General features: G+C 41.9%; 1 protein-coding gene across 2 annotated transcripts in view; it reads left to right on the top strand.

Annotated features, from left to right (window-relative positions):
• The window catches only part of LOC147034261 (uncharacterized), a 231089-nt gene that overhangs the window by 42220 nt on the left and 162523 nt on the right, over positions 1-26346 (top strand). Inside the window, exon 2 of one of the 2 annotated variants that reach the window (XM_085879574.1) lies at positions 3496-3608. The exons of the other annotated variant lie outside the window; for it this stretch is intronic. The gene's annotated coding sequence lies outside the window, so the exon portion shown is untranslated. The remainder of the gene's footprint in view (positions 1-3495; positions 3609-26346) is intronic. 2 annotated transcript variants of the gene reach the window in all.

The raw sequence follows: 26346 nt of genomic DNA, 5'->3' as shown, positions 1-26346 counted from the left end.
TTTGCTTCCAACAGCATGGAAGTGATGGCTCATTTTCCAGACAGTGAGCATACAAAGGATTGACGTGACATCGACCTTGATGCCAACCCGCTACCTGTTCAGCGGTCACTTTGATTGTCATGGAATTTGGAAACAGATCCCATCATCTTCACTGTTCTAGACATGGACAAGTCCTTCACGAAGTGTGGAGTTCTTTCTGCAGTCAACAGCATTTATGACCCCTTTGGTTTTTCAGCACCTGTTGTTATGGGAAAGATGTTGCTGCATCAGATAACCTTAACCGACAATGCCAGAGCTATGCTTGGATGGGATGAACCACTTCCCAAACATTTCAAGAAACAATGGGACAACTGGTGTGCCTCTCTCACCGCACTCAACACCGTGAGCGTTCTGCACGCTTATTGTCCTCAACCAATGTCTGAAAACTCATGCCGTGAGTTACACATTTTCTCAGATGCATCGACTGAGGCATTTTGTATGTGCATTTATTTGTGGCTTGTTAACAGCAACAGTGAAGTCATTGTAAATTTTGTTGCAGAAAAAGCAAGGCTGGCACTGTGACAGACAAGTATTGCATAGATGCTCTGGGTGCAGAGAGCAAAGTATTGCTGGAGGATAGGGCCGCGAACATGGTTGAACTCCAGTGAACTTTTGTTTAACTCCAGTCCGTGAGTTATTTCCATGATGGTGTAAAATGCGAGCTGTAGGCAAGAAGTAAGATGAGGCTGTAAAATGGTGAGCTGCCAGGTAAGAAATAAGACGAGGGTGTGAAGTGGCGAGCTGCCAGAAGGAAAAAATAAAACTTTTCTTCCCTCATCTCACGAGGGTTGGTCCTCCAGACCCATAGTCGTGTTGGGCAAAATTATTGGTTAGAAACCATTTTACAAAAAAACAAAACAAAAAAAACATTCCTGCACTCATGCTATTGGTTGGACAAGTAAATGGAGCAAAGTTCATGATGTAACAGTACTAACAAATTGGCACCGATGAAAAGTCTCTTCAGTCTTCAGTCTTCATTTCAGCCCCCTACAATCTCTTCAGTTTTGAATACAAAAGTTCTTTTGGAAAAATTGTTTCTGCATAATTCGTCATCCATTGAAATGTATTATTATTGGTCGGGGGTAAATACTTTTGCAGGACACTGCATATATACAGTACACACATATATATATATATATATATATATATATATATATATATATATATATATATATATATATATATATATATATATATATATATATATATATATATATATATATATATATATATTTTGTTTTCCATGATAATATTCTCCACCAGTTTGTTGCTCTGAAGCTCTGTCCATCCAGGACAGAGCTTGGCATACTGTCCTGACTCCACCCACAATTGTAACCTGAAAAAAATCAAAGAATACGTCTACAATTATGGTTACGACTTGCAGGCCGAAAGCTTCAGGTCTCTGGTGTACTTTTGAAGACTGAACAATGCGTCTTCTATCATGAAAGGTACATTTAGATTTCAACTCATGCAGAGGAAATGAGGTAATGCATGTTATTTTTTGGGAGTGATTGAGGCAGCAATCTATTGCCTATACACCACCCAAATAAAAAAATTGAATATTCAAGAGGAGTTCTGAGTTGGCCCAATGCCGAATAGGCAGAGCCAATGCAACTGTTCAGCCAGCAGAGCCTTTTTAAAATTTAAATTGTTCCTGGCTGCTCCCAGGACTGTTTTGTGTACCACAGACAGGTCAATGTGTGGCAGGCATTTCCTGTTTGGTAGCAATAGCTGATGTGATACTTGCTTCCTGGTACCCACTGCAACAATGGAATCTGATCTCAACTTGATGTCTTGTAGGATTTGATCATTTCCCTCTTGGGAGGAGCTTAACTATATATTACTGAAACTCTCATCTTGTATATATGTATGTATATATGTTCCCGAAATACAGCCAAAACGGTACACAATAGCGCAAAAATTTTCGGCCCACCTTACTCGCCATTCTCCTGTGGTGTGCAGTATCAAGTTTCGTTCAAATCGGGCAACGAAAAAAATTATTAAAAAATCAATTCCCGATTCAGTCAAGTACTCTTCGGTAGAATTTGATCAATGCAAACAACCTCAGCGGTATAGTTCACTGGTGCTATTTCTTTTATTATTATTATTTCTTTTGAAATGATTTTTTTGATTAACCGCTGTCACAACGGGTTCACAGGTCGTATAGTGCTTCATGGTGATGAGGCCAACCCGCTCAAAACACGAGTCTGTGGATTTTCCCTAAACAGGCTGGTCTTGTAAAATTAATAATTTAATTCTTCTTCTTCTTCTTTTTACATATGGCAGTTTGGCTGCCAGGGAGCTATCATTTTATTGGGGGCACAACAATGCCACTGATGCTGTGCCCCTCTACCAGTTCACTGTTACTCATTTTGCCAACCTCAGAAGGGCAACAAGCTGAGTCAGCTCCACCTTGTGTTAATTAATTGGCCAACAGTGCTCAAACTCAGGAACCTAAGATCCCAAGCCAGCCACCAAAACCACGAAGCCAACACCAGGCTTTGTAGCTCTGCTAAGCCCATGCCTTATATAGCCAGAGCCTTGAAAAAAAGAGAAAAACATCTGAGAATGTCAGGGCATTGTTTCAATGGGAAAGATGGGGGGGGGAGGTTCCCGGCATTTTGTGATTCGTAAGGGAAAATCAAAATTTTATGAACGCGAATACACGTGATTACAGTTCTATTAAAAAGACTTACAAATAAAAAGACAACATTTAGCTCACCTGGACTTTAGTCCTTTGAGTTTATGCAATCGAGCAGTGTCCGTAGGTAAGTGAGTCAGAGTCTGGAAACACCAGTCATTATTGCTTCAAGCAAACACACAATTTTGATGAAACTTGGCCACAAGCTTCATATCTTATGCCTAACGAAGATGTTTTTCCTGCATCAAAATTTGCACTCATTAACCGATTGAAATTAGGCCTAAAACGCTGATTGGCTGTGAGGCTATATGGAATTTAATTGGCTTCTGGAAGAATTGAATAATAATGAATAATGTATCGTATCAGCTTATTAACAGCTGATATTCAAAATCTGATTCCATATTTGACGATCGGAACTCATGGCCTAAATAATTGTCAGAAGCTAAAATGAAAGCGGAAAATATTTTGGAAAGATCAATTGTTTTATAACAAGATATAATTAAATTATGGCCTCTGATGTTAAATATGTCGACTGCTGAACATAAAGTACAGTGTGAGACGTGAGGTAAAATGGCTCCAAAATTCATTTTCACTCTCTTATAGGTAATTCTTGTATGCCTGATTATATTTTACGCTGCCCAGGAACACCAGTAGATTTTATATTTACATGACCTCGACTGATAAGGATGACCTCGAGGTACACACACTCGCTTCTAAGCTGTCTAGCCTGGGTTTGAATCTCGACCGAGCTATAAAATGTCATGCCGATATTTCATAGACAGGGTGAATCATCAATGTGTGTCATCCCTCCCAAGGACATGAAACTGGGCAGCCAGTCTTCCGACATTGATTGGTGGACGTTAAAGATTCCCATGGTGTCCTTCACGAAGAGTGGGCAAACTATCACCAGCACCATGTCCAGCCAAAGGTATTGCTGTAATTACCATCGGGAGGGCTTCGATTCAACCAATCACATCACCAGATTCTGCACATGAACAAAATTTCAATATTTTATGATGTCGTTGACTGTTGCTCCTGATTCAGGTGAGCTTCAGGAACCATGGTCCTATTTTTATTTAAGACGAGATGACCCGTGAACACGTTGGGTTCCCGTTGTGACAGCGGGTGATAAAAGAATCATTCCAAAAATAAATAAATAAAAGATAGCTCCAGCGAACGATACTGCTGAGGTTGTTTACATTGATCAAATTCTCCCGAAGAGTACTTGACTGAATCGGGAATTGATTTTTTAATAATTTTTTTCGTTGCCCGATTTTAATGAAACTTGATGCTGCACACCGCAGGAGAATGGTCAGGTGGCCCCAAAATTTTTGCGCTATCGTGTACCATTTTGGTGTATTTCGGGAACATACATGCATACATACATGCATACAAGATGAGAGTTTTAGTAATTCATAGATATCATACGATGCAACTTTTGATGTGATGATGATGAGTTATAATCCAGTGAACTCCTCTGAAGAGAAAGCAGGTGAGTGTGCTGGAGTCATGCAAAGAAGGGGATGCAGGTGAGGGTGCTGAAGGTGTTGAGGTGGAGTGGCCAGGCCAAAAAAATGTGTGATCGAGAGCTATTTTGCTGAGTGCTGCAGGTTTCTGTGCAGCTCTCTGGATGGCAGCAAAACATCATCCAACCCTCTCTCCTCTCCCAGAGGTATCCCTCCATCACTGGGTCGGCATCTTTCAACCTGTCAACTACTGCCTCATATCCTGCGGCACCTCACCCAGGAACTTGACAGTTAGGTTGGGCCTTGCTACCTCTTCCTCCTCTTCACTGTCCTACTCCTCAGAAACGTTGATTATGGCCTCCAACTCCCCCTCATCCAGCGCCTCGTCAATAGGCGATGAGCTCCTCCAATCCGTTAGCCTCCATATTGTCGAAGCCTTCCCCTCCCATGCCAACCCGGCAATTTTACGCCTCTCTTCCATGGTGTCGGGAAAGTCTCTGAAGTCGTTGATTGCCTGTGGCCATATATTCTGCCAGCAAGCGTTGATGGTGGAGGCTGTGACCTCATCCAGAAAGCCTTTGATGCTGCTGATGCAGTGCGTTCTGTTGAAATCCTTCCAACATTTCCTTATGGTATGTTCAAAGTCAGACTTCATAGCATCCAAGATGCAACAGAAGATGCAGCAGGTTTAACACATTTTGAACGTCAAAATTACCCCTTGGTCGAGTGGTTGGATCAGGGAGGTGTTATTGGGTGGCAGGAAGATGACCTCAATATTGAAATGGGCCACCATCAGCACCTTGGGGTGGCCATAAGTGTTGTCCACCAGCAGGAGGACCTTGAAGGAGAGGTTCTTTTTTGCCAGGTACCGCTCCACATGAGGGCCAAAACAGTTGTGGAACCAATCCATGAAGATGGCAGCTGTTGCTCACACCTTTCTGTTGGCCCTCCAAAATATGGGCAGAGTTTGCTTGTATTTGCCTTATAGAGCATGCGGGTTTACGGAACGATACAGCATAATTGGCTTCATCATGCAGTCTCCCTTGGCATTGGCGCAGAGGAGAAAAGATACCCGTTGCTTTGAAGCCTTGAACCCCACTGCTGTCCTCTCGCTTTGAGATGAAAGTTCTCTTGGACATTTTCTTCCAGAACAGGCCAGTCTCATCTGCATTGAAGACCTGCTCCAGCACATACCCCTTCTCGATGAGCTGCGTGAGTTGAGCAGGGAAAGTTTCAGCTGCCTCATGGTCCACTGAGGCATGCTCGCCTGTGAGATGTACATTATGGAGATCTTATCGCTTCTTGAAGTGGTCAAACCATGTCCTGCTCGCTTGGAAGGGACTGAGGCCACTCTTACCTGCATCACTCATTCCCGCATCACTCGTGTTTGCAGCACAACCTGCACCAGCCAGATGATCGTACATGTGCTTTATGCACCGTTGGTGGGAGATGGTTTATGCGTGGCTGGAGGTGGTTTATGTGCAGCTGGTGGAAAATGGTTTTTGAGCTGTTATGCGTACGGCTGGGGGGACATCATTTATGTGCGGCTGGACATGGTTTGGGTTTTGTGCCCGCGAATGTCAGGGTCCACAAATATGCGAGGTCCGCGAATGTCGAAACCATCAATGTTGAGGTTTCACGGTACACTCATTCCTTTGATTTCAGCTACCTTCCCCATTCGGCTTGTTGATCCAACCAAGCTCTCCACATTAAACTTCACTTCCCCATACCAATCGTGCTGAGTGAGTCGGAGGACGGCTGGTGCTGACCGGGGAATGCGGTGAAGATTGCCACGTCAAATTACCTTCTCAGCGGATTTTAATTACCGCCTCAAGAGAACCACAAATTCTCTCTGAGACCAAGTATATTTATTATATAGAAACAATGGTCATGGAGAGGGATTACATGAAGAAATAACAAGAAACAGATAAACAGAATGTAATAAATAACCAATGAGTACTCTAATAAAAACCCATTACCCAACTGACTGACCCATACGTGCCCACGGTATCAAACAAACGGTCGGAAGATTATTAATTATTTATCTTCGGGCCCAATCAGACACGCACCACAGGAGAAAGACAGGGTTTTGACAAGACAATCAGAATGTTGCAGGCAAAGCCAAGAAGAGTTTAAGGAGGATTCTGGTCCCACTCGTCTTGCAGGTCGCTGATGTCCCGCACCGCTAGCAGAGGAGATCAGGAAGGAAATGTGGCATGCGAAAGGATACAATTGAGTGATGCAGCTGGTTCTGCTTCCCTTCAGCGGCGCAACGAACAGGGACTTGGACAAGACAAACTCCTCTGAAAATCTCTTCCTCCTCTTTTTCTTTGTTTTTTTTAGACACTCTTGCCTTTTTATTAACTCCGGCACGTGCGTCGTTAATTACGTGCCATGTCTCTCTCTCTCTCTCTCTCTCTCTCTCTCTCTCTCTCTCTCTCTCTCTCTCTCTCTCTCTCTCTCTCTCTCTCTCTCTCTCTCTCTCTCTCTCTCCCCCTCTCTCCCCCTCTCTCCCCCTCTTACCCCATCTCTCCCCCTCTCTCCAATGGTAGTTCGCCATGTGTTGGTGGGGTGATTTCATCACAATGGCTCCACCTCTAACGGTTTCACCACTCATAACAGTTTCACCATGAGCTTCTTGTGGTAAACCCGATGCTTTTGAAGGCGCATATCTCGATCTCTCGCCAAAATTCACTCTGCAAGGCCTGTGTGCGCTTTAAAGAGAACATAAAGGACAAATTTAGGGAAAATAACATCCAACAAATTCAAAGGTCTGGTGGGTGTAGAAACCGACATGATGGAAGGGGGAGGGGGGGGACACGTCTTTCTATGACATATGCAACACATATATATTGCACCAATAGTACACCACGCTTATGTGAAACACATTCTAAAAAACTCAAAGGGCACTCGGTAGAGCGCATACCTCTGCCACGCAATGCCTGATCCATGCGAACATATCGGGCGCAATACATTTTTGAAATATCATGTTATCTCTCGTTTTTGGCCCGATCTCTCAAAGGGGAAGAATCACTTTAATAATTTATCAGATCCGCATCTGGATTCGGATCTTCACCAAAATTTAATCGATTTTTTCTTGTCACACACCCAACATGTGCACCAAGTTTAGTCCGAATCCGTCCACAACTTTTTGAGATATCATGCTATATATCGTTTTTTGCCCAATCTCTCAATGGTGAAGAATGACTTTAGTAATTAAATAATAATTGTATCCAGATCTGGATTAGGATCTTCACCAAAATCGAATCAGTTCATCCTTGTCACACACCCAATCTGTCCACAACTTCTTGAGATATCCTGCACACAGACAGACAAACAGAGAGAGAGAGAGAGAGAGAGAGAGAGAGAGAGAGAGAGAGAGAGAGAGAGAGAGAGAGAGAGAGAGAGAGAGAGAGAGAGAGAGAGAGAGAGAGAGAGAGAGAGAGATGAAAACATAACCTCCTTCACCTTCGGTGGCAGAGGTCATAAAGAATGCTGTACAAAACAGTTTTACCCCACTATGGTCATTTCCACAACAATATGCATGTGTGTACACTCAGCGATATGACCTTCCGAGAAGCCAGATTGCTTTCTGAGAATGTGTTTTCTTAGATCATCCAGCTTGAAGTCACTTTGAAAAAACAGTGGAAGTGAGGTCTTATAATTTTATGGTGTGCGAGATAAAAAAAAAACCACAAAGCTCACGTGCATGCCCTATAAGTCGTATAAAGGATACCAATGGATGTTATCACATATGCAGGTGAGTTTAACAAAGTGAATCGGCCAGCTTAACATTCCGATGGAGCCAATGTGTCAAGATTAAATGCAGTTCGTGAGAATTTGAGCTTTGAGACAATAGCTTAGGGGTGAGTACCCATTAACATGGCTTTCACGTCACTCTAGGCCAAGGGGATGATGTTAGCTGGGGAGGAGAGAGGAGGATGATGTGTATATATATATATATATATATATATATATATATATATATATATATATATATATATATATATATATATATATATATATATATATATATATATGAAAATTGTGATTTACCAATTGTTTCCCAGAGTGCTGGAAGTTTAGTTGAATCCCACCATCAATCTGGAGCACGTAGTTGAACATTGTGGGGTGGATGGAAGCGGTGGGGAAGGAGGAAAATACAGTTTGCCTTTGTGTCTCCATCCATCTTCACCTTTGTACCTGTTTCTATTATAATGGAAGAAATCTGGCATTATGCATTCCTTGGTAAACACTGATGTGAGACTTTCACTGTGAAATGCCTTCAAGGTCCACAGAATCAGAAGAATTTTTTTTTCATGTGATTATATTGTTTTTAAGTAATAAACAAAGAACTAACTGTATGTGGTTTTTAATTCTAATAATTTTGTTTCGGTGTTACAGTTTAAAAAGCAAACCCAGCAGGAACCACCCTGAAAATTTTGAGATAAACTGCCATGATGTCATCGATGGAAAGATTGTCAGCACGCAATAGATAATGGCCGCACAACTTGCTTCAGACTCATCAGAAAGTGAATCTGACAAAAAAATTCTGATCAAGAATCCCCAGATTATGACGATCGTCAAAATCATAATGTAGAAGGTGCTGTCAGACCGTGCATGTATGAACCTGAGGCCGAGACGACATCATGGGAGGGGTCCGGGGCAAATCAAATATTTTTTGATGGGTGGGGTCCATCAGCATAAAAGGACACCAAATAACATTAAAATCTTCCTTTCAAAATATTTATTCAAGAAAAGAACGTCTAAGTGTGAAGTGAAGCCATATCTATTCATTAAACCAAACATTATTTTCTGATTATGTGGACCTTTAAGTTAGGATAATAAAAGTTTAAATTGATAACCGGCGATGGAAGAATGTTTCAGGGCTAATTACTCTTTCACCATCATAAAATAGTGGATGAGAACTATTAAGTCAGGTTGCAGCGAGATTAGAATGGCGACAAAATATGGTTACGTTTGTGGCAGTCGGGCATATAGCAGAAGTTGGAATGCCTGTGGTGATGAAATGATTGTGAAAAGTTAATTGATGGAACCTCCGAATTAGAAACTTTCAAAAGAACTGATATTACAAATGCTGTATAATGAATACTGTTGTATCTCAAGGTAGTGCAAATAAATAAACCAATCACAAAAATAAACTACAAGGGCACTTGGTAGAGCGCACACCTCTGCCACGTAATACCTGATCCACAAGAACATATCGGGCCCAATACATTTTTGAAATATCACGCTATACAGTACTATATCGTTTTTGGCCCTATCTCTCAATGGTGAAGAATTACTTTGAAAATTAAATAATTCTCGTTTCCAGATCTGGATTCGGATTTTCACCAAAACCAAATCAATTCGTCCTTGCGACACACCCAACCTGTCTACCAAGTTTCGTCTGAATCCGTCCACAACTTTTTGAGATATCCTGTACACAAACAGACAGAAAGACCAAAAGACAAATGGGTGAAAACATAACCTCCTTCATCTTCAGTGACGGAGGTAATAAACAAACAAGCATTTTATATTCCCCTCTCATTGCCTCCCACCACGCCCTTCCCCATGTGTTTAGTTTTATAAAATCACGAAAACAGAAGAATGATACTTGGCCTCGGCCATTCTCGAAGGAATGACAGAGACCATATTGTAATCTTTTATTGGTCAGTGAGCGTGCGAGTCTCCACGCAAATCTACTTTAATATAGATCGTTCGTTCTCAAATTTTCTGCAATCCATTTGCTGTGGTAAGACTCTGCATTGGTTGATAAATACTCAGTCTTGTTACCTCCGCTACAGAAGGTGGATGGAGGCTATATTTTCACCCCTGTGTTTTGTCTACCTGTTGGGTAGTCGATCGAGTCTAAATTTTTTTTCTTTTCGAAAAAAAACATTTTTTCGATTAAAAATTTTTTTTTGATCTATCTATATTATTACCCTTATTTGTTGGTCGTGGTGTCGGTCTGTCCGTGTGTGTATTTGTCGGGGGTTTTTGACCCCCTTGCAGTTGTTCGATTTTGATGAAATTTGGGTGGTAGGACCAGTTTATGACCTCGTTGTGCCGCGTCGGTACTGGTTGCTAACGCCCCTTTGGTTGCCGAGCAACGGGACTTTGAAAAAAATTTTAAATCATAAAAAATTTATTTTTTCGAAAATCAAAAATCGGGCCACTAGCGACTGTGGGCAGTACATTCAGCCATATTGTCAAAAATTTCCAGCCGGATCCTATGAAAACTGTCGGAGAAGATAGACTTTGAATGAACCCTGGTCGAAAACAATAAAAAAACGAAGTTCGTTATATCTCAGAGACTATGAGTCAGATATACATGAAACTGGTATGGTAGGTTCATGGTATGTCCTAGTTATGTGTGAGAAAGAACCGTTGCTATGGACCCCTCCGTTGCCTAGCAACGGCCGAAAACCTCTAAATGTGGGGGTATTTTAACGAAAAACCAATCTGCAGCATTGACCCTTGAAGCTAGAATCATGAATTTTCTTGTGCTTAATCCTCAGGTCATTCCCCATCGAACAGGCCCATCATGTCAGGTTCTATTAGGTAGTCGACTACCCATGTCCGCCTACTGGCTTGTTTGTTTGTCTGTGAGCAGGATATCTCAAAACGTTATGGACAGATTCGGAGGAAATTTGGTGGACAGGTTTTTTTTTTTTTTTTTGTATACACTGCCGAGGCTCGTATGAGAGCTAACACACACAAACGCACAACAAGGGGAGCAGGAGACAAGAGGGGCGGGAGAGGGAAAGAAAAAAAATCAGTGGTGTATAATGCTGTATAATGATGTAATGATTAATTATGAGAGACATGATACTGGAACTAGTGCACTATGATATGTAACAAAAATGACTTTCGTAGGATTTTTTTGTGCCAAAATTGATTTTTTTGCAGTTTTGTCAACTATCGGGGGTAAATTAACAGAAAAATTCGGGGTTGAATTTTTTTCGTGAACTTTTAGGGTATTTTGGGGGGCCCTTTAGGGGAGTGACCCCCCCAAATATTGCTCTGCCTATATCTTCGCTCCGAGACATGCAAGCTTCATAATCTTGGTGTCGAGGATAGGATTTATGGGGGCTCTGAGTTCAATTATGATGGTTATGAGGTGATCTGAGGTCAAGGTCATAGGTCCAAGGTCACCACAGGGTCATAAATGGCCTCAAAAGGTCAATTGGCCAAAATAATTGAACTATATTGGGTAATACCACTTTATATGGGTTTTTGTGGGTGAGGAATTCAATGGTGACATTCTTTTTTATTGGAGGTCATGATAAGGTTATAAAGGTCATGGTCAAGGTCATTTGGGAAGGTAAAAATATGCTGAAAACAAAATATGGCACATCTCGTGATATAACATGCAAGTATAAAACCTTAATTTTAGCAAAAAAAATCCAGAGCAATTGCATACTATAATGCATCACATTCTTGATCTCATGACCAAAACGATAAACCTGTAAATTTATAAAACCAGAAACCTGTACATTATACATCTTCATCCTCAATATCGTCATGCCTGACATTTTGACATTCGTGGTCATGACATTTGCAAAGCGGCATGCAGGGGAGGTTGTTTTTTGCACAAGAACAGTTGCGTGCACAGGCAGAGGATTTACAGCCGTATTTGATCAGCTCTAGAACTGCTTGTGGAGCAGGTAGTGCAAGGCAACCGTAGAGGGAAGATTGCACCATCCTCGAAGACCCAACCGCTGTCTTCCAAACTAGGAAGTTGGGGATGTGTAATGACATAAGCTTTGTTCACCATGCATACAAAGTTTTCCCGTTGAATATGAGGCAGCAGTGTAGCTCGGGTGGGGGGGGGGGCAGCATCTCAGACTCCATGCTTTTCGACCTGAAGAGCTCCCAGCGAAATTGGGGGAGCGTTTGTGGGCCACTGGCAGAGTAAACTCGGCACACAAAGTGTTCCAGAGGCTGCATCTCCTCAGGGAGTGTTCCGTCTATAAGTTCAGTCGATGAGAGAGGGTCATCTCCCAATCTCTGGAAGGCATCAATGATGGGATCCGTGGGGTCCAATTTAAAGTACTCTGATCCACCGCTTCTTTGTCACACCCACAAACTTACCACCCCAGACAGCACCAGTGAAGTAGTGTACCCCGACGAGACCTTGACACTTCTGACGGCCGATGCTCCTCACTCTCTCCACCATATTGATCTTTCTGAACTTGTTGCCCTTTCCTGTGTGAAATTCCAGTGAGGTCAAAGTTTTGAAACGTCCATGTGCTACGAGGTCAATAAGGAGGACCAACACATCAGTGTCTGGAGATGCAACAACAATATGTCTGAATGCACAGTCCTTTATGCAGTGAAGAACATGAAGGGGGATCTGTGAGTCAGCCTCCACATGATCATGGGTAAGGAAGTCCTCTTCAAGCCTGTGGGGTGCATTGATTCTGATACTGGTGTCATATGAGACAATAAGTCGCAGATCCTGCCCCTCAAACTCCTCTAGAAGTCCCTGGGCAAGAAGCCTTGCAAGCTGCCCTTTGGTCTTGGAGCAGGACAAGAGGACCCGCAGAGGAAGTGTTGTGATGCTCATCTCATCATGAACCTCATATCCAGCACTTGAAGCTTCATCTGATGTAGCCCTTTTTGCCCTTGTCTTCTCTTTCAGACTAAGGGGAAGATATTGATCAAAGAGTACCCTGACTTCAGTGTAGCCACCCTTATGTGTACGTTTTTTTTTATAGTATTGATGAAGACATGCTTAAGGTGAATGATTTTCTTCATCCCTGGACTTTTCTTCATTGCCTGCAGTATGGCCATTGCATCAAGGATGTAAGTTGATTCTTTGGGATGCTGAACTGGGTCTGGAGGGAGTGGCTCAAAGGGCTGCGGTGGTTGAGAGGGTTGTGCCTCAATGGCATGCATGACACTGGCTTTGTCAGCCACAAGGAGGAGTGTCCCATCAGGGGCAAACATAGAACGGGGTGTCACTGACATTTCATAGGTGCCAATTGCTTTCTCGAGTTTTGGTCAGATCATTGGCCTTGACTGACTGATTATTAGGCATCTCCCAATAAGCTCCCGATCCTCTCGCAGTTTGATGACCTTGTCACCAACTTTCACCTTCCTCTTCTGTCTCCAGTTGCTGAAGGTCTTAAACTTTGGCCTGGTCATTGGATCCCAAATTTATAGTTTGGAAGTTGGTAGGAGGCGCTCCTCCACAAACTTCTTGTAGAGCTCTTGTCCCAAAGTTGGATAGTTGAGGATGTCATACTTCACCTTCTCTGGGATAACAGCTGAGGAGAAAATGTTCTTGAGAGGTGTACGCACGATGTACGGGTTGCCCTCACAGAGGAGGATGACACTGTCCCTCAGTTTGAGACCATTCTGGCTTGTCCTGATACATATATCTCCTGCCAGCTGGTAGTGCTCCTTCTTCTTCTCCTCTGCTGCTGAAATCTTCGGGAAGAGCAGGAGATATTTCTGCACCAGGCGTGCAAGGTGAGGTATTATAGTGACAAACCTGTTGAGAGAAGCTTCATCCTGTGTGATGCCAGGCAGCGCACCATGCTTTTTGAGAACTTTGATCTCCTGCTCCAATCCCTGGTCTGTGAAGAGGTTGCAGAATGCCTCCATAGACTTGGTCACAACAAAGTTACCATTCTTGAGGGCTTCCCATGTTGTGGGATCATCTTCTTTCAGCTGATACATCTGGGCCAAATGTGGAGGCATTAGTCTTGCATAGTTGATCAGATCATGGAAATGGAAGTACTTTCTGTTTTTCAGGAAACACCTGAAAATAAAGAAGAAAATAATGGGCAAGATGTACAGACCACTAGGTTCATATTCAGTTATTCTGCCAACATAGATTTGATAATTTTTAACTAAGAATGCCTTTTGCATTAAAAAAAAATTATTTGATATCATGTAATCATAGTCTACCTTAATATTACATTACATAGAATGTTATTTTCGTTGGACTTGAATATATGTATCATTTTGTTTTAATGCTGTAATTTTAGTCAGAAATGTATGGCACTTATTGACCACCATACACAAACTAGTTAATATAATGAAAGTTTAAATTTAAATTCAATATTTGACCAAATAACATAATAATTTAGAGACTATGGTATTACATTATGATATAGGTGGAAGTTTTAGCATACATACCTCTCAAGAGAGCCACTTTTCTCCAGTTATTTTCCAAAACATGGCATGATGGATTTGGCACCAGCATGGTTCAATTGGGAAATCCCGGGGAAATCCCCAGAAATACATGGTGTCCGATAAGGGACATAACACATCAAGATACATGTATAATGACTATTTTTATTGATCAACACATTATGTAGATCCTTAATCATTTGATTTGAAAGTTTATAATGGGAAAGTTAAATGTTATGTTTGATGAACAGAAATTTATCCTAAGGGAAATTATAATGGAAATGTAATTCGATACTGCATTTTTAGGGGGAAATGACAATTTGGCTCTGTTAATTGGAATTTATTTCCATAAACAAATATGATCTGTAAGTACCTTATCATACTTGATTAATGATATTAAACTTATCATTATAATTATGGGTATACCCAGAGAGTTTCATATATATTCCTTGAAATACATTACAATTGCCCACCCAAATGACCTTGACCATGACCTTTATACCCTGATCATGACCTCCAATAAAAAAAAAGAATGTCACCATTGAATTCCACACCCACAAAAACCCATATAAAGTGGTACTACATGATATAGTTCAATTATTTTGGCTAATTGACCGTTTGAGGCCATTTATGACCCTGTGGTGACCTTGGACCTATGACCTTGACCTCAGATCACCTCATAACCATCATAATTGAACTCAGAGCCCACATAAATCCTATCCTAGACACCAAGATTATGAAGCTAGCATGTCTAGGAGCGAAGATATAGGCCAAGCAATATTTGGGGGGTCACCCCCATAAATGGCCGCCCCAAATACCCTAAAAGTTCACGAAAAAAATTAAACCCCGAATTTTTCTGTTAATTTACCCCCTATAGTTGACAGAGCTGCAAAAAAATCAATTTTGGCACAAAAATCCTACGAAATTACATATCATAGTGCACTAAACAGAGACATGAGGAGATCTGTGAAAGGGAGAGGGATGGGGCGGGGTGCACAGGGTAAATAAGATGGACACTGCAGGGACTATTCGGTCCTTACACGACATGACAGGGACTTTCTGGAAGGAAAGCAGGGAATTTGAAGGAGGTGGGATTGGGTTGGATTTGTTGGAGTACAAAAGATTGTGGTTTTGGATGGGGGAAGATAAGAGATGGTGGTGAACAGCTGTTTTGAAGACCTTGGAGGGAGGAGTGGAATGAAAGAGAGTGTGGGAGTTTGTTCCAAACGTGGGGAAAAAGAGGAATGAAAGAGTGAAGGTGAGTAGTGATTCTAGATTTTGGTAGGGTTACCAGAAGGGGGTTGCTGGCAGACCTTGAGCACCCTGCGGAAATATCGGGGGGGGGGGACATATCTCAGACAGAGCAGGGAGGGTCAGGCCGGATAGGAGACAGTAGAAGACAGAAAGACCATCGACCTGCTTGCGGTGAGAGAGTGAGAGACCCAAAGACTCAACCTCATCACGGGAGATACCAATGATCCCAAATGCCTTAGTTTCCACATTGTGGATCCGAGAAAGGTGAGAGGTTGGAGCACCAGCCCTGAGGGGAGAGCAGTACTCCATCAGGCTGCAGATGAAAGCTTTGTATGTAGGTTCAGTGTGTGACAAGGACGAATTGATTAGATTTTGGTGAAGATCCAGATCTGGATACTGGATCTTTTTTAGTGATTCTTCACCATTGTGGGATTGGGCCAAAAACAAGATATCACAGGATATCTCAGAGTTGTGTATGGATTTGGACGAAATTTTGTGTACAGGTTGGGTGTGTGACAAGGACGAATTGATTCGATTGTGGTGAAGATTCAGATCTGGATACGATAACTTTTATATATTTTTTCAAGTGATTTTTCATCATTGAGAGATGTGGCCAAAAACGATATGCTGCATGATGTTTCAAAAAGTTTTGGACGAGTTATAACAAAACTTGGTGGATGAGTTGGTTAGGTGACAAGAACAAGTTAATTAGATTTCAGTTCAGATCCAGCCTATCAGTGGGATACAAAACGTAAACTGTTCAGACTAGTGGAGGTATGGGCTCTACCGAGTGCCGTTCTTGTTGGTGCTGTTTTCAGAGCATTGCGCCAAAGTAATATCTTCAGGACTTTTGGACCATTTTAGAAAATTCCACAAAAAAACACTTTTCCAAAACCATTTTCATTCTACATAAAAACAACAATTAGCAAGCATCACAACGTACAGTGTAATGTATCTGATAATTATTCATGTAGGATTGTGGAAGGAATAAGGAATAGTTCAACAAAGGGGGGCTGGGAAATAACATTCCAATCTGACGCAATAGCACAGCATTTTAAAGAAAGGATAAAGTCATTAGTATTGTGCGGACCTTTTTAAGTTCTACGCTGGAAGACATGATGTAAAGGATGGAAGAAATAGTTGAGGACCACCAAAGGATATCCACATTGCTCGTACATAGTGTGTAAAATAATTATAATAAAGAACCGTAGTCTGAATGTGGCACTTACGAAGGCGAATGACAAAAATATTTGCTTTCTTGATAAATGTTCTGCACTCAGCACCACACCCCAGCAACAAACATGCTTCAACCATACTCCTGTCAAATGATACAGAGAAGATGAGAAAGCCGATGAACCAGCTGTAACATGATCTTTAGTTCAGGTTAATTTTGTATCTTATTTCTCGAAGGGGGAAAAAAAACAACTAGCCGGTTTGCTTTTCCTGCTGATGCGTTTTGGTTTTGAAATTGGTGATGGTGCAAGCGGGATGGTCAGAATGGTCTTTTTCTATGTCGTGAATCACCATTCTTCTCATGTGATAAACCATTGGTAGACTTCCCATTTCTCTCAGTTATTAGCTTTAGGTACATTCTATCTAGAAGCTCGATGATAAAGTTGAACACTGCTTAGTCATGCTCTTTTGAATGAAGTCCTTTCTTGACCTCCGCAGACAGATTGGTGGTTGAGTCACATTTGTATCTGGCCACATACCCTCTACATTTCACTTTTTATATTATATGTGATAATGCCAAATGGTACTAAGCAACATTTAACTGATTAAAATGTTTGAATTTATTATCTATATATTGATACTGAAGGACCAATTTTGTGCTCCTCCTAGCGGTCGAGTCACGTTTTTCTTGGTATTGTGACCTGGACTGAAAGAAACTTCGTACCTGTAAGAGTGCATCGCACATAGTGGCAATAGTCAACCTTCAACTCTGAAGCAGAATAAACGCTTTTGGTTGAGACGGGGGCGAGGAGTGAAGAGGCGGGGTTGGGGGATGAAGAGACGGGGGGGGGCAAGGTAAGCAAATTTTTTGGCGGGGGTAAGCAAATTGAAAGCGGGAGCCCGGGGAAATGGGGCGGGGGATGAGAGGGGGGGGGCTGGGGTGAATTAGGCGGGGTTGAGTGTGAGGGGGTGGACAGGGGCGGGGGCAAGTGGGGCGGGGAATCAAGAGACGGGGGGGGCGGGGAGTGAAGAGGCGGGGGCAGGGCCAGGGTAATTAATTTTTTTGGCGGGGGTAAGCAAATTGAAAGCGGGGAGTGGGAGGCGGGGGGGGAATGGGTCAGGGGCGGGGATGAGTAGGCGGGGGCACAACCTGTCCAGTCCATGTCCCTCGAGTGTGGGTGAGCTGGTGAGGGTGGTTGAATGAACGGAATCCGTCTGTGACGGGGTTTCGGATAGTTGTTATTATTATTATTATTATTATTATTATTATTATTATTATTATTATTATTATGGAATGGTAGTTTCTGTCCCACCAACAGGGTCAAACGATGAGAGATAGCTCTGGAAGTCCACAACATTGCAGTCACTGGACCAAATGAACCTCATTAGCTACAGATTAAAGAGCATCATGGAATATCCTGCTAAAGTTCACATACTGCCCAAAAGGAATATTGGTATACTAGCGAATACAACCCGTCGCTTCGCTGACGGGTCAATAAAGTGGGCGGAAGAAAGAGGGGGAGAGAGAGAGAGAGGAGGCAGGTGTCGGGTAAGAGGGGGAAGGGGAGGCAGAGAGGATGAAGGAGGAGGAGTTGGGGTGGGGAAGCGACACCTCACACTGCGGGAGGGAGGGGTGCGAGATGCACACACAGCGACAGAGGTGTGGGAAGAGAGTGCTGCATTTTATGAGGAGGGGACAGAGAGAGAAAAGGGTGCAGGGGAGAGGAGGAAAAACAAGAGACAGGTGAGGGGTGGAGGTGGGGTTAGCAAAGAGAATGATATGTGACGCTTACTGACCGAATATGAAAAAAAAAAGCATGTGTCAGAACAACTGTACACACAACGACACAACAGAGTTTGTAAAGTAATCCATTGGCACATCTGCAAAAACTTTGATATTCCAGTTCCAGAAAATTTGTGTGAATATGAACCAAAAGCAATCACTGAAAACATGTAAGTACCACTCATGTAATACCTAATGATCCCATCAGGCATGAGCATCGAAAACAAAGCATTGTGACCAGATATCAAACTTAGGTACAAAAAAAAAGAGAAGAAGTCATTGCAAATTGAGGTGTTGATACCGGTGATTTTGGACTAAACGATGCAGAAATCAAGAAAATGACCAAATACCAAGATCTCAAGAATGAAGTGAAAATATCCTGGAAGCTGAAGAATGTCAAACTTGTACCAGTGATGAAGAAGAACCTCACAGAGATATTAAAAACCATCCCTGGGAATATCACTGCAAACTTACTACAGTTGGAAGCCGTCCTGGGCTCAGCGACGATCCTGAAGAGAGCCCTCGGCACAAAACTTTGAGAACAGAAAACTTCACAACTTCATCCATGAATCGTGACCCCTCACTGAAATGAAGGTGGATACTTTAAGCCCACCCTGAGAGGACTCCATTCCACATTCTGAAACCCACATATGTAAACACCAATCAATGACACACCCACATGTATTGAGACCTGGGAGGGCTCCATTCCACTTTCTGGAACCAATATATGGAGATACCAACCAAACACACACACACACACACACACGACTGTGGATATTTTGAGTCCTGGGAGGACTCCATTCCACCTTCTGAAACCCGCTTATCGAGATAACAACCAACAACAACACACACACACACACACACACACACACACACACACACACACACACACACACACACACACACGATGGTGGATACTTCGAGACCTGGAAGGGATCCGTTCCACCTTCTGAAGCACGCAGATGGAGATAGAAACCAACACACACACAGACACACACACACACACACACACACACACACACACACACACACACACACACACACACACACACACACACACACACACATACACACACACACACACACACCCACACGACGGTGGATACTTTGAGACCTGGGAGGGATCCATTCCACCTTCTGAAGCTCGCATATACAAATAAACTTCAGCTTGGTCCTGATGTAAAGCAAAAAAAAAAAAAAATACTGTATATATAAAAAAAGAAGCCTCTTCAGGTCACGAAAGAAGAAGCAGCAACAAAAAATATTTCTCTTTGCTTGCAGAAACTACCGACTATTAATATATTGGCAGAACTATAATAGTATATTTATATTTATATTTTGTAGTGTTAGCAAATTGCCCAAAATGGATGGTGTGCCACCATCTTGGTGAGGCTTATTTTGTTTTTTTGTGATGAGCACCCCCTAAATTATCTTCAAAAGGGGTGTTTTAATTAACTCAAACACCTAATTTTCACTCTTGCACTTCCTTGGAGTTTTTTAGTATGCATGCAAAGTTTCAGGCTGCTAAGTTTTATAGTTTTGGAGTTATGGAGGAGACACACACACACACACACACACACACACACACACACACATCACATTGCCTTTTATTAGTATGGACACAACAGTATCCCCCCCACCTCCCTTTCCCCCAAGATATGCTCACTTCCCAGCTTTCCCCTTACTATTGCCGCTTTCCAAACTTCTATCCTTCTGTCATGAATCCCAAAATTCACACGGAACCTGGACTGACGTCCACCTGACTTTCTTGGTTATTACATGTTACTTCCCAAGTCCCAAAGGACCTTTTGCCATGTCAAACCCTGAGGAGAACCTGAGCAGTTTAACCTTTCCCATGGTTCATGTATTCCTGGTGTTGGCTTAATGGTTAGGGTGGTGGGCTTGGGATCCTGAGTTCAAATCCCCCTTTGTGAATTTTGGGATTCATGACAGAAGGATAGAAGTTTGGAAATTAATACCAGGTTTAATTAATACCAATACCTCAAATTAATACCAGGTGGGGTTGACTCTGCCTGTCATTCTTCCGAGGTCAGCAAAATGAGTGCTAGTTTGCTGGTATTCTGTGTCGGAGTGGCGACCTGTCCAGGATCGTACCCCAGAGCCAAGGAGACGGTTTAGGCAACACCAACGATCTGTACAGAGTATGGTCCCAATGGACGGATGGATGGTTCATGTGATAATCAAATTTACTTTCAACAATTCAACCCCTCAAATTATGGATGTGTCCGGTTCACCAGGCAGAGTAATTCCAACATTAAAAATAAAATTATTATAAACAGTACTGAAATTTACAAATATTTCTGACATGGTTGGTTCGCTGATTCACTTTTGAAGTATATCATTGGCTTTCACCCATGTTCACTGCTTTTTGCAGTTTTCCCCTGCACAGCATTTAAATCCCTTGAGCCTGAGATTTTTAGTCATTCTCTGTGCAGAGTGAAATGTTTAAACACTCAAGACAACAAACAACGTGTAAGATACACAAGGAGTAACGTTTTCTCAAGTCTTCTTGTCCTTGCCTTCAACTTGGTTGAATTGCCGACATCAATCTCTTTATGGGAGCAGGGAGACTATCTGTCTCTGAGGGTGAGAAACAACTGGAGCACATCAGTGAGTGTGCCATATAGCATACTTGATCACATGCTGTAGCTCAATGTGGGCTCAACAAATTCAAACATGGATGTGTGTGCTGGCATTTTGTCCATGGTGTTGACGAAGATCCGGGTCTTTCAAGTAGGTCCTTGTTGAAATCGATCTTTGAACTTGGACACCCAGTTCCAGGTCCAGTGAGAATGCTCCCATATGTGAGCACATGACAAAGACAGTCTTTAATCATAGTTGCTGAGCACAAAGAGCGAACTTCAATACAGCATTTGCTCTTGCTCTTTTATCTTTTATCCTTCCTCTGTATTGGATACCACTTCCTTTACCCAGCCACTTGAATCCACCGAAGCTCCAAATCCTTTGTTCAGCTTCAGTGGAGGAGAGGGAGCGGTGTCTTCATTTTCCTCCTCTTCAACTCTTCCCTCTCCCCCTATTTCCCCCTCAGCAAACAGGCAAGGTAGCCGAGCAAAAAGATGGAGGTAAAATTAGAAAATTTAGAAGAAAAAAAATTTCAGAGGAAACTACAGTGGGATGGAGGAAAAATCTCATTTCTCATCCATACAGTTCCAAAGTGGTCAGCATGAAAGACAGGGATGCAAGACAATTAAATACACTTGTACAATCGCAAAATCACATGAGCCCTCCTTCGCGTCACTATATTTCATAGGTAGTATTGATGAATATTAAAGGTTAGTTCTTCTTAAGTCAGCTCTCTGACCAAAAAAGGTAGTTAATCCACCTGATTATCTAGCACAGTAAAGCAGGAAGGTAGTAAATAAGAGCACACATTTTCTCTCTCAGGCATCTAAAATGGCAATATCTATCTATCTAATATATATTTATTACTAAAACTCTCATCTTGTATGTACAGTATATATATATATATATATATATATATATATATATATATATATATATATATATATATATATGTTCCTGAAATACAGCCATAATGGTACACGATAGCGCAAAAATTTTAGGGCCACCTTACTCACCATTCGCCTGTAGTATGCAGTATTAAGTTTCGTTGAAATCGGGCAACGAAAAAAATTATTTAAAAATCAATTCCCGATTCAGTCAAGTACTCTTCGGGAGTTTTTGATCAATGCAAACAACCTCAGCGGTATAGTTCGCTGGAGCTATATTTTATTTTTTCTTGAAATGATTTTTTTCATCAACCGCTGTCACAACGGGAACCCAACAGGTTCACGGGTCATCTCGTAAATACGAAAATTATACAGCAATCAACTAACAATCATGTTTAACAATTTCTACAAAATGCATATAAAATGAAAAACTACATTGCAAACAACCAGTTCAATTTCCTTTATTTGTTCCATTGCATTAGGACAATGCACACTCATGCCATATCATATTCATTTAAATCTTTACAATCAAGCAAACTATTTACGCACAGTCGTCTTTCTTCTCTCCCGGTCTTCAGCCTCGAGGTTGTTTTATTAGCTTCATCCGCAGTCTTGGGAGATCTTTAAAGTTTTCCTCGTGCATTGCAAATACAATCTCAGAAATAATCACTGAGGTATTCACTCAGTCTCTCCGTTCTAGCATGGCTCTACACGGTCACTATAACACACACTGATTCATAAGCAAGACTTCATAATCCAAATGACAGTCATCTCAGTCAACAAAATCCAATCCAATGAAACATAGAGTGCACAATTCAACCACCCAAATAACATACCCCTCATTACCTAGGTGCGATTTAATCCCTCACTAACATTGGATTTAATCTAATATTGGTGCTGTGGTCAATTTTACACTTTATTTTGAGTCAATGGTGAGTGGTTTCCATGAATTCTCACTATTTTCTGATAATCTGGGATACATTTCCAGTCAGAGTCTGCTTTGGCATGACTATCAACAAGTCCCAGTCATTCAGTTATTTTAAATACAAGGAACCCTGTGATTATCAAGGACGGACCAATCCGCGATGCAAACTGTCCGCAACGGAACTTAATGTGGTGTCACCAGTCTCCACCACACCGCTCTTCATGCCTCCGAGGAAGAGACTGAGCTTATTCTCGAAACGTCAGGCTTTCATAGATTTTATTTTTTACTGCTCAGTGTGCCACTTTTTAATATTATATATACTGTACATATATATACTGTACATATATATATACTGTACATATATATATACTGTACATATATACTGTACACATATATATATATATATATATATATATATATATATATATATATATATATATATATATATATATATATATATATAGTCATGTCTCGGTCATTTAACACCGACACTGGGCAGATGAGCTTAACTGGCAGATTACTCCCTCAGACGACATTCCAAATTAATGGCGGACAACGCACATGGGGGTCGTGAGGAGAGACACGAGAAACCTTAAATATTTTAAAATCAATGGGTTTATTTCCCATAGCCCAAACAATCAGGGGGTGGTGGAATCGCGAGGAGACAATGGCAGGTTGGGAGGAAAGGGAGGCAATTAATAAATAATTATATACAATGAGAATATAAATTATGGTGCCACACATGAGACTCAGTTATTAAAAGGAAGGTGACAACACCGGGGGACTCATTTCTGGCAGCAGTGGGGACAAGCAGGCGATGAAGAGAGAAGAGGACGATGATGAGGGGATGAAGACACAGGCAGGTCGACGAACAGGGTCCCACTAGATGATGAGTAGACAAAGCAGCAGGCAGACAAAACGGGCACAGGGCAGCAAAAACAGGCAGGCAGGACATCCTTCGAGCTATTTCTCGCTCCAGTTCTCCTCAGGCTTCAGAACTTTTTCCTCAGAGGCCTCGACAGTCATCCTGACGTTGTCTCCAACTTCCTTCCATCATACTTGCCTCCACCCTCTTCTCCCGGGGCAACACTCCGCTCCTCCGAGGCAATCCATAGCTCCGCCCCCTGGGAGGCATCAAACGCTCCTCACCTTACTCTCGTGCTGAGTCTTCTGGCACCTCCCGGTAGAGGTTGACATTTATGTTTTACACAATTTCCTTACCATAATGCTGAACAAATTATTACCACGCACCACCCCATGTATGGCACATGCAAACAAGACAATTCTTAAGCTAACATTTCCCTACTTATACATCGAGATGGCTAACTACTCGTATATGGACCATGCTAATCTATGCATTCCCATCTGCTCTATGGTGATATCTCACCTCCCCACACCCCCACAAACATAACTGCATATATATATATATATATATATATATATATATATATATATATATATATATATATATATATATATATATATATATATATATCTTCTTCTTCTTTCGGCTGCTCCCGTTCGGGGTCGCCACAGCGGATCATCCGTATGATCCGCATTGTGATTTGGCACATGTTTTACGCCGGATGCCCTTCCTGACGCAACCCTGGTCGCCTCTTACGACACAGGGATATGGTACACCTATTTTAACCGGGGTATACACCGGCCCAGTACACTGCTACTCACTTTGCCGACCTCGGAAGGATGACAGGCTGAGTCAACCCCCTGGTGTATTAATTCAGTGGCCCAACGGGGCTTGAACTCAGGACCTTTTGGATCCCAAGCCGCTGCCCTAACCACTGCGCCAACACCAGGCATATATATATATATATGTATATATATATATATGTATATATATATATATGTGTATATGTATATGTATATATATATATATATATATATATATATGTGTATATGTATATATATATGTATATATATATATATATATATATGTATATATATATATATATGTATATATATATATATATATATATATATATATATGTATATATATATATATATATATATATATATATATATATATAGATAACAAATAATGACCCACCCACATCTCTCACCTGTGAATGGATGGAATAACCAACACGCTCTCCGAATCAGTTAAACCCAGGTGGCTCGGATTATATAAATAAATCGACTCCTCCCATGCTCTTCGAGCTGAATAAACTGCATAAAGTAACCAAGAAAGCATACCAAGGTAAGCCCTTTGCTGTTTCAAGGAAAAGCTTGGCTTTGGGGGAGTGACAGCTTCGCAGAACCACAACAATACATATATACATCAGACACACCTCCTGACTGTTATGGTGACCATCACCGCAGATTATGTCTCACTTGGTAAAAACCACATAATCCACAAAGAAAAACCATCCATCTGCCACCCAGACAATTTTTCCCCTGAATGCAAACCATTCAACCAGAAGGCATATGATGTGATCAGCAGGTAAATTGAAACATGTGGAGTGTGATGAGCACTCCCCCAATCTCAATTGGACATAGTCCAACACCAAGGCATCACCTCCAACCTAGAGGCCTCAGCCCGGTGATTGTCAAACAGACAAATATTACATGGTAAACATCAGTTAACCATCAAACAGAGCAGCCTATCTGGATTTCGGGATTATTTGGCCTCATGAGGACAGCATACCGATAAATATCTGACCAATGATGACCACATTCCTCATATAAACATCAGACACGCCTCCGAACTGTGATGGTGAGCATCGCCACGGATTACATCTCACAAGGTAAAACCGCCTAATCTGCAAAGAAAAACCGTCCATCTGCCACCCAGACGATTTATAATCTTTGTTTGATGACAGAGTCACCGGGCCGAGGCCTCTGGGATGGAGGTGACGCTTTGGTGTGGAACTATGTCAAATGGATATCAGGGGAGTGCTCATCATATTCCACATGTTTTGATATATATTGCTATCTCCACATCTGGGTGGGTTTCAGGAGGTGAAACACAGACCGACCACATCTCAAGGTATCCACCTCCGTGTGTGTGTGTGTGTGTGTGTGTGTGTATGTGTGTGTGCACGCGCACGAGTGTACGTGCAAGCTGCTGTTGCTTGCTATCTCCACATATGGGTGGGTTTCAGGAGGTGAAACTGAGACCTACCAGGTGTATGTGTGTGTGTTGTTGTTGTTTGGTACCTTCATATGTGACTTTCAGTGTGGAATGGAGTCCTCCCAGAGAAGGCTCAAAGTATCCATCTTTATTTCGTTAAGGGGTCACGATTCATGGACCAAGCTGTGAAGTTTTCTGTTCAAAAAATGTTGTGTGTGTCTCTCTCTCTCTCTCTCTCTCTCTCTCTCTCTCTCTCTCTCTCTCTCTCTCTCTCTCTCTCTCTCTCTCTCTCTCTCTCTCTCTCTCTCTCTCTCTCTCTCTCTCTCTCTCTCTCTCGCTC

Source organism: Eptatretus burgeri, chromosome 1 (assembly GCF_056783735.1).
Source record: "Eptatretus burgeri isolate ZD-2024b chromosome 1, Ebu_testis_v1, whole genome shotgun sequence".
In the NCBI taxonomy this organism is placed as follows: Eukaryota; Metazoa; Chordata; class Myxini; order Myxiniformes; family Myxinidae; genus Eptatretus; species Eptatretus burgeri.
Note: the sequence above shows the minus strand (reverse complement) of the source record. Positions and strands in the feature narration are given on the sequence as shown.